The sequence below is a fragment of the Perna viridis genome, chromosome 7, assembly GCF_037379345.1.
Source record: "Perna viridis isolate PV_CMFRI_1.1 ecotype Kerala chromosome 7, ASM3737934v1, whole genome shotgun sequence".
NCBI classification, from domain to species: Eukaryota; Metazoa; Mollusca; class Bivalvia; order Mytilida; family Mytilidae; genus Perna; species Perna viridis.
The window spans coordinates 40,976,933-40,985,367 of NC_142451.1; positions in this window are offsets into that span (position 1 = coordinate 40,976,933).

Here is an 8,435-nt window from a genome sequence, read left to right on the forward strand (position 1 = left end):
CAAATTAATGATGCATGTCACAACAAATCAATATTATACAACCTCTCAGAATGTGACGACTCTATTCGCTACACTGCTCCATCGGATCAAATTGATACAGGGAAAATACATAAACGTATAGAAAGGTCTGAAAAATTCCCAACGATGTTAGAACTGTCAAATTTGCGATGCAAATTTTTGGTCGCTCCCTCTGCGGCACTCGAACTCGTACCGTTGTGACATCTATTTAATATAGCCTAGCTGACCGAGTGGTCTAGGGCGCTGGACTTAGTACAGGCGGTGTTGCCAAATATGTCACAACGGTACGAGTTCGAGTCCCGCGAAGGGAGCGACCAAAAATTTGCATCGCAAATATATATATATAAACTCTGAAAAAGGGCAATAACTCCAACGTGCCTTAACATAACGTGCCTTAACATAACGAGAATGTCACTACAGATAGATCTCATCATGTTGAACACTTTTCCCATGTCAGAATTTGGCTAAACCTAACCGTTTGGAGATATATGCTACACTACAGTCTCACCCCTATGTTCTATTTTAGTAACAGAAGCCATGTTTTTCAATCTCCAAAATCGTTTAGCCAAATTGTGGCATGGGTAAAATTGTTCCGCATGATGAGATCTATCTGTGGTCAATTTTTTGTGTTAATATGTTAAACATGGCCAGTTTCATGATAACAGAATGCTGGTTATCAAACAAGGTGAGAGCCTCAAGTTCATAATGAATACAGCTGATAGAAACAAAATTTAAGAACACTGAAATATAGTAGATATCTATTGTATTAACATTTTTTAATGTAGGACAAAACATTATTAAAAATGACAGAAATATTGTTTTCAACCAACCAAAATTGACCAGGTGGCTTAAAAACCAGTAGAAACTTTGGACGGTTATGACCGCCAATCCATTATTTTTGCCTGATTTTGCTCGAAATAGTATGTAAGTTTAACAACATTTCCAAACAAGAGGGGGTTTCTGTACTTCCATATCATGTGGTTGAAATACGGATTAAATGTTTATTTTTATGAATTTACAATGTAACATATTGCATTTATCAAAGACACAGTTACGATTTTTCCCCTTGATTTCTTTTCAGTGGTTATCACTTAGAAGTTTCACTAGAATTAGTGAGAAGAAAGCAAAATGGACCATTTTTGTGCTGAGACAATATTTAAGTAGCAGTCCGCCTAAGAACCATGCAATTTTCACTGAAAGTGATTTATTGATGTCAGATAATTTATCCAAATTGACTTCAAATCAGTTGGATATATAAGAAAAACAATGAATAAAATGAAAAAAAAATGAAAAATGTTTTCACCATTACCACAGCAAAAACCACTCCTTAGCAACCACTAGTTTAGGGCCTAATAATCACAAAAACATCACAATTTGAATGTATTTTTTATATCTAATGGTGGAAATTTACCAACTAAATAATTATATTAATGAAGATTGTCTGATGGAAAACAATTTACAATAATGTACAAAGCAGTCTGATTGGATAATATCTGGTTACCATAGCAACAAAATTCTTAATTTTTGACAATTTGAAATATACGAAAATAGGCTATCTTCACACCCATTTTGCTAACAAGAGCAATAAGATATTAATTAAATGTATAGATGGATGTGTAGTAGATGCTCTTCACTGAGACATATCAAAAATAATATGTAGCATATCTTTGTTTTCTGCTCATTTGGACCTTAAATCACCCCCATAAAGACTTTTCTTCCTCTTAACCCTTTTCATACAAATTTTGTCCAGATCATAACTTTTTTGTCTTTTGACCTAGACTTCTAATATTTGGTATGTTGGTATATCCTCACGGGGCAGAGTGTCGCGTATCAGAGTGAGTGACCTTTGACCTTTACTTTTAAACTCAAGGTCAAATAACATACAAATTTTGGCAAAATACGATACACAATTTTGTCTGTGCCATTACTTTTTGGTCTTTGTACTTAGATATCTGACCTAAGTAAATCACATCAAGTTAAAGTGAAATGTTCTAGATTGGATGACTTTTGACCTCGGCCTTTGACTCTAAGGTCAAATGACATACAAAATTTTGGCCAAATATCATAAAATATTTTGGCCGGGACATAATTTTCTTTTGTCTTTTTACTTAGATATCTGATATTTGGTATGGGGTTATGTTTTCTCAAGGCGAGGCGCCTCGTACTAGATTGGTTGACATTTGAACTTGACCTTTGGCCTCATGGTCAAGTAACATATCAACTTTTGACTTGATGAGTGTTAATGCGGACAGATGTCATATGACTGATACTAAATTGTTTTTTTTTTTTATTAATTTCTGTATTTTGAGAGAATTCCATCAGACCAAAGAATAATATTTCTTTTCTTTGTTGATCAACTCTTGACAATATATCCCATTTCCATTTTTTAACTACTGTTTTACTGAAAAGCACATCTTCTTATCAAAATGTCCCAGGATTACATTCTTTTGATTTCCGCTAGAATCTTGGTTTCCATGATTACTCTTGTAAACATGAACATGTAGGTTCTTGTTTACAGAATATTTCGAAATGTTTTATAATTTTGTTGTTTAATCATAATGTCAGAATACTGTGACTTACTCAACATGGAATTTTGTGCCTGAAATTTTGATAAGAACAATTGGAAAATCAACATTTATAATATATTATAGAAACATTATAAATGGATAACTAAAGGCTAAAAAGAGCCTGAATCGTTCACCTGGTTTACCATTTGTTTATCATTAAAAATGGCAATGAGACAGGCTAAGTTAAAATTAACTGAATACTGAATAGTCAAATGCAGGAAATGCTTTTAATAGCATTTTATGACCTGAACCAGAATTTTGCTGAAGGCAACAGTTTTTGAATTATTTTTAAAAAAAACTCCTCTGACCCATATGTTCCAGTTTTAGTATAGGCAGCCATATACATTTTTAATGAATTAAAAAACACAATTTATTTTGAGCACAATACACTAAAGAATTAATATTCTTTATTTCCATTAACGCTCTGGCCTTCTCCCAGACCCCAAGTGGGTCCGAGAGCGTTTCCCCATTCTAACTGTTTGGGAGTACGTCAACGTGAAGAATGAAATGTTGGTCAATCTTATAATGCTGAACTATATAACCCTCCAAAAAAGGGCAACAACATTTGAGTTGTTTGCAAAAAATTGCCTTCTGACCCTATGTTCTATTTTTAGTAACAGAGCTTATGCTTTTTGTCATGGATCAAGAATCCCAACATTTATTTTGTGTGGGATACCTTACAGAACAATTGTTTTTGAGGAGAATATTTTCAAAGTTGTACATACGAGGAATGCCAAAAAAATTTTATAGGGGTCATAACTCCTACATCAGTTGTGAATATCGTTTGCAGAATTTTTCTCTTAATCATGGACAATATTATCCCCTGCCAGAATTTCGCTAAAGGCAACGGTTTTTTCTAGTTATTTTTAAAAAATAACTTTAGACACCTATGTTCTATTTCTAGTAACGGCGGCTATGTTTTTTTCACGGATCATAAATCCCAATGGTCATTTTATGTACAATTATCTAGAGGAGAAGAATTTCGAAAATTTGTCGATGACGAGGGACGTCAAGTGATGGAATAAGCTTACTTGGCCTTTGCCAAGAAATCTGAAAATAGCAAATGTTTGTTTACTGGCCTGTTACCCTACATCTATTACATGTAGCTGTCTAGAAACTATGTGAGAACCAAACATGGGTAACCTAAAATTATACATTTCATTTTGTCGTGGCATTTAAGAATAAATTGCATAATTGTAAAATGCGAACTACTTTGATTTATAGTCAACAAGTTTACTTTATCTCCCTACTTATTATTGCCCATACATGAGATCAGAAGTAAACTTTAATACAGTCTATGAAATGTAAAATATAGGTTGCAGACTTCGTTTAGATGCTGATTCAATATCCTTGATGCATCCGTATATGACCTCAGTTATATAATCCTGCCTTTTATATTTAATGAGCTATGATACCAAAAGTACTAAATCGTGAAAAATTAAGTTTTTTTGTCTTCTTTGGCATATTCCTTTATATATTTTTCCATATATTCAACTATGTTGGAACACAGACATAAACATGTAGGTAGATTTATAAGAGAAATACATTTAGAAGGACCTAGGAATTAGAGTGTTAAATCAGGTATAGAAAAGATTGCAACAAAAATGAAATTTAAAAAAGATTTTTGGAAATGATTTTTATAGCCATTGGAAAAGATTGAAACAAAATAAAATTTAAAAAAAATTGAAAAAGTCAACAATGACAATAGACAACTACAACGAACAGAAAGTGATAGCAATAGCTCAGACTGACCTTCGTCCCAGATGAACTTAAATATACGATGAGAAAACCACCCTCTTCTAACTAAATTCTGTTACTCAGAATGTTAGTTGAAAAAGCCAGACTTCGATTAATTTAAGTTTTAATTAATCTAAACTAAATATCATCGTATTGGAACAAAACGTAAACTTGATCTGTAACTTATCATTGTGAACTTATCATGTCATTATCTGCAAGCTTTTAAGAAAAAAGTCCTTAAAACGTTTATTTCTGTAAAGTTTGCTAAATTCAAGGCCCGCAATTTCGGTAAAATCATCGAAGCGAAACCATACAAACTTGTAACTTATCACGTTTAATTTATAATAAAAAAATTGTCAGGAAAACGGTTATTTCTGTGAATTTTGATAAGTACAAAGCCCGTAATTTTGGTAAAAATTATCGAAAAGTAAATTTGACTTTTAACTTATCATGGTGAACTTATTAATTCAAAATAATTATACCTTGCACAACTGCATTGCGTGGGGTATGATTATTTTAGCTCAGAGTTCTTCTCCTTTGAAATTAAGAGAACAAATATTCCACGAGAACGAGAACAAGACGACATTGATTCTCTGTCAGAGTGGTTAAAGGCCGTGAGGTCTTCAATTTTTAAACGAATGGGGGTTTTATGTAGGTCAATGAGTGCCAAGGCTACATCAGTTTTCAAAGACCCCGATGTAGCAAAAACATTGTCTACTATACATGACAAGTATGTTGTCGTACCAGCAGACAAAGCCCAAAACAACATTGTTTTTGTCTGCAAAACGTTTTATATCCAATGTTTATTATCAGAGGTAGACGTAGAAAATAATAGCAGTGATAAGACCTATACTGCTACCACACTCTCCAAAGAAGAGATTGTGGAAAACCATACATTTGTGATATCCTCTTTTGGTCTTTCTACCAAGGACGATGATTGTGATTTACTGTCTATGTACTGTATTCCTAAACTTCACAAGAATCCATACAAACAACGTTTCATAGCTGGATCTGCAAAATGTACCACCAAACCTCTTTCAAAACTTAACTTTTACACTCACAACTGTCAAAGAGGGTCTGCAGTCCTACCACAACACTTGTTACTCCCGTAGTGGTATTAATTCAATGTGGATCCTGAAAAATTCGAAAGATCTTTTGGAGACAATCAGTTCAAGACTATTATCTGAATATAACAGCATTAAAACCTATGATTTTTCAACACTGTATACTTCTATTCCCCATACTCAGTTAAAATCCCGACTTAAAAAACATTATACATCGTTGTTTTTCCAAAAAAAGATGATACACCTAGATACAAATATATAGTTCTTGGTACAGATTCCTCATACTTTGTAAGAAATAATTCCAAATCATCTTCCAAATATACAGAGGAAGATGTTTACAAAATGCTGGAATTTTTAATCGACAACATATTTGTCCAGTGTGGTGGACGTGTTTTTCAACAAACGGTCGGCATTCCAATGAGAACAAATTGTGCTCCTTTACTTGCTGACCTATTCCTTCACTCTTATGAGGCTGACTTTATAGCTGATTTGATCAGAAAGAAATAATATCGTTTGGCTAGATCCTTCAATCTCGGTTTCCGCTATATACATGACGTATTATTTTTAAACAATCCTAATTTGGGGGATTTGATACATCGCATCTACCCAAAAGAACTTGAGATAAAGGATACTACAGACACTGTGAAGTCAGCCTCATATCTTGACCTACAATTAGAAATCGATGGTAAAGAAAAACTGTTTACCAATCTTTACGACAAACGTGATGACTTTTCATTCAGAATTGTCAACTTTCCTTTCATCAGTGGCAACATCCCTTCGGCTCCTGCATATGGAGTGTTCATATCACAACTCATACGTTATGCCAGAGCTAGCCAAAACTACGCAGACTTTTTGTATCGCGCTAGAACTCTAACAAATAGGCTTCTGGAACAGGGTTATGAAGTCATCACTACAGAAGTTTTATGGTCGTCATCATGAACTCGTGGGTCGTTATGATGTATCCATCAGCACCATGAAAACTGATTTATTCAACGGGTCATAGTTAACCTTTCCTCGTTTGTCTACCCCGGACTTGACTTTTTATGAGCAACTCGGCGGGTGTTTCTAGAAAAGCAGAGGACGCTTACCCTACCGGTGCACCTGGTCCATGCTCCCAGTTTTTAGTGGAGTCCGAGTTGCTCATTTACTTTTGTTACTTTGTATGTATGATTTTAGTTACTTTATGTTCTTTGTTATGTATGTCTGTTTTCCATGTCTGGTCTTTGTCCCTGGATTACATTCTTTTGATTACCGCTATAACCTTGGTTCCCTTGATTACTCTTCAATAACAGATGTAAAAGATTAGTACTGCTACTGAAATTACGCACAAACAGGTGATAAGGGGCAAGTGATTCTTTACATTTACGACATACTGTGAGGTGAAATATTGCATGAAATCAGTCATTAACTTAAGCCACAATTGTGTATGTAATTTGACCGTAAAGTCAAAGGTCATGTTCAAAAGTCACACACATTGGTACATGACATTCAACCTTAGCGTGAAATACCCACATACCAAATGTCAGGCAAAACTTTGGGTGGTATTTTGCCAAAATATATATCTTATTTGACCATGAGGTTGACAGGTTAAGGTTTGTTTGTTTGTTGGGGTTTAACGTCCGAGCAGCAATATTTCAGCTATATTAGACGATGAACATGAAATGATGATGAAATGAAAAAAGGATGGGACACAAGAATAGGGTCGACAAATTTTGATTGCCACTAGAGAAAAACGAGGGATAGGTAGGGTCGGGCAATTTAGCCTCCTGTGGCAGAGCACAAAGGTTCCTACTCCTATCAAATACCACAGCAGGGTTCTTGAACGTCCGAGGAACGTGACATCTTTCCCAACATGGTGCACCACTATGGTTTGCCGTCAGGTTTTCCGTATTATAGCCTGACAACCCAAGCATGTAACATGCCAGGGGTACCCAATTCCACCACCTGGGTCACACATCCCAGTTGTTCTGTGAGCAGAGCGCCTTGCCCCCGGCTAGGTTTCTGAGCACTATTTAGTCGCCTTTTATAACAAGCTTAGCGCTGCTGCAGGCCTATTCTTTTAACACCCGGACCTGCACAGGGCGACAGGTTAAGGTAAATTTTCATCTATTCTTGTACGCAACTCTCCACCTTGAGAGTATATACCAACATACTAAATATTAGAAGTCTAGGTCAAAAGACAAAAAGCGTTATGGTATGGACAAATTTTGTATGAATGGCATCAAACTTTGGTATGTTATTAGAGCATGAGGTCAAAAGTCAAGTTCAAATTTCAACCATCCTAGTATGTGATGCCTGGTCTTCAGGTTTTATAATCTCATACCAAATATCAGATGTCTAAGTGAAAAGACAAAACAATTTTAGCCCAGACAAAATTTTGTATGGTATTTGACCTTGGAGTCAAAGGTCCAGGTCAAAAGTTATCCTATCTTGAACATTACACTATACCTTAATGTGATTTACTTACATACCAAAAATCAGATATCTTTGTAAAAAGACAAAAACCAATATGGCCAAGACAAAGTCTTTTATGGTATTTTGCCAAAACTTTTATGTTATTTGTCCTTGGGGCCAAAGGTCAAGATCAAAGGTCACCTACCTAAAACATTACTCTTTGCCTTGGTGTGATATACTTAAATGCCAAAGATCAGATATCTAAGTAAAAAGACCAAAAATAATAGTACAGACAAAATAATGTATCGTATTTTGCCAAAATTTGTATGTTATTTGACCTTGAGGTCACAAAAGTCTCCCACTCTGGTATGCGACAATCTATCCTGATAGGATATACCAAAATACCAAGTATTAGAAGTCTAGGTCAAAAGACAAAAAAGTTATGGTCTGGACAAAGTTTGTATGAAAAACATTAAGATGAAGAAAAGTCTTTACAGGGGGTGATTTTGGGTGCAGATGAGCAAAAAACAAAGATATGCTGCATATTTTTTTTATTTTTGATATGTTTCAGTGGAGAGCACATACTACACATCCATGCATACATTTTATTAATATCTTCTTGCTCTTGTTAGCAAAACGGGTCTGAACATAGCCT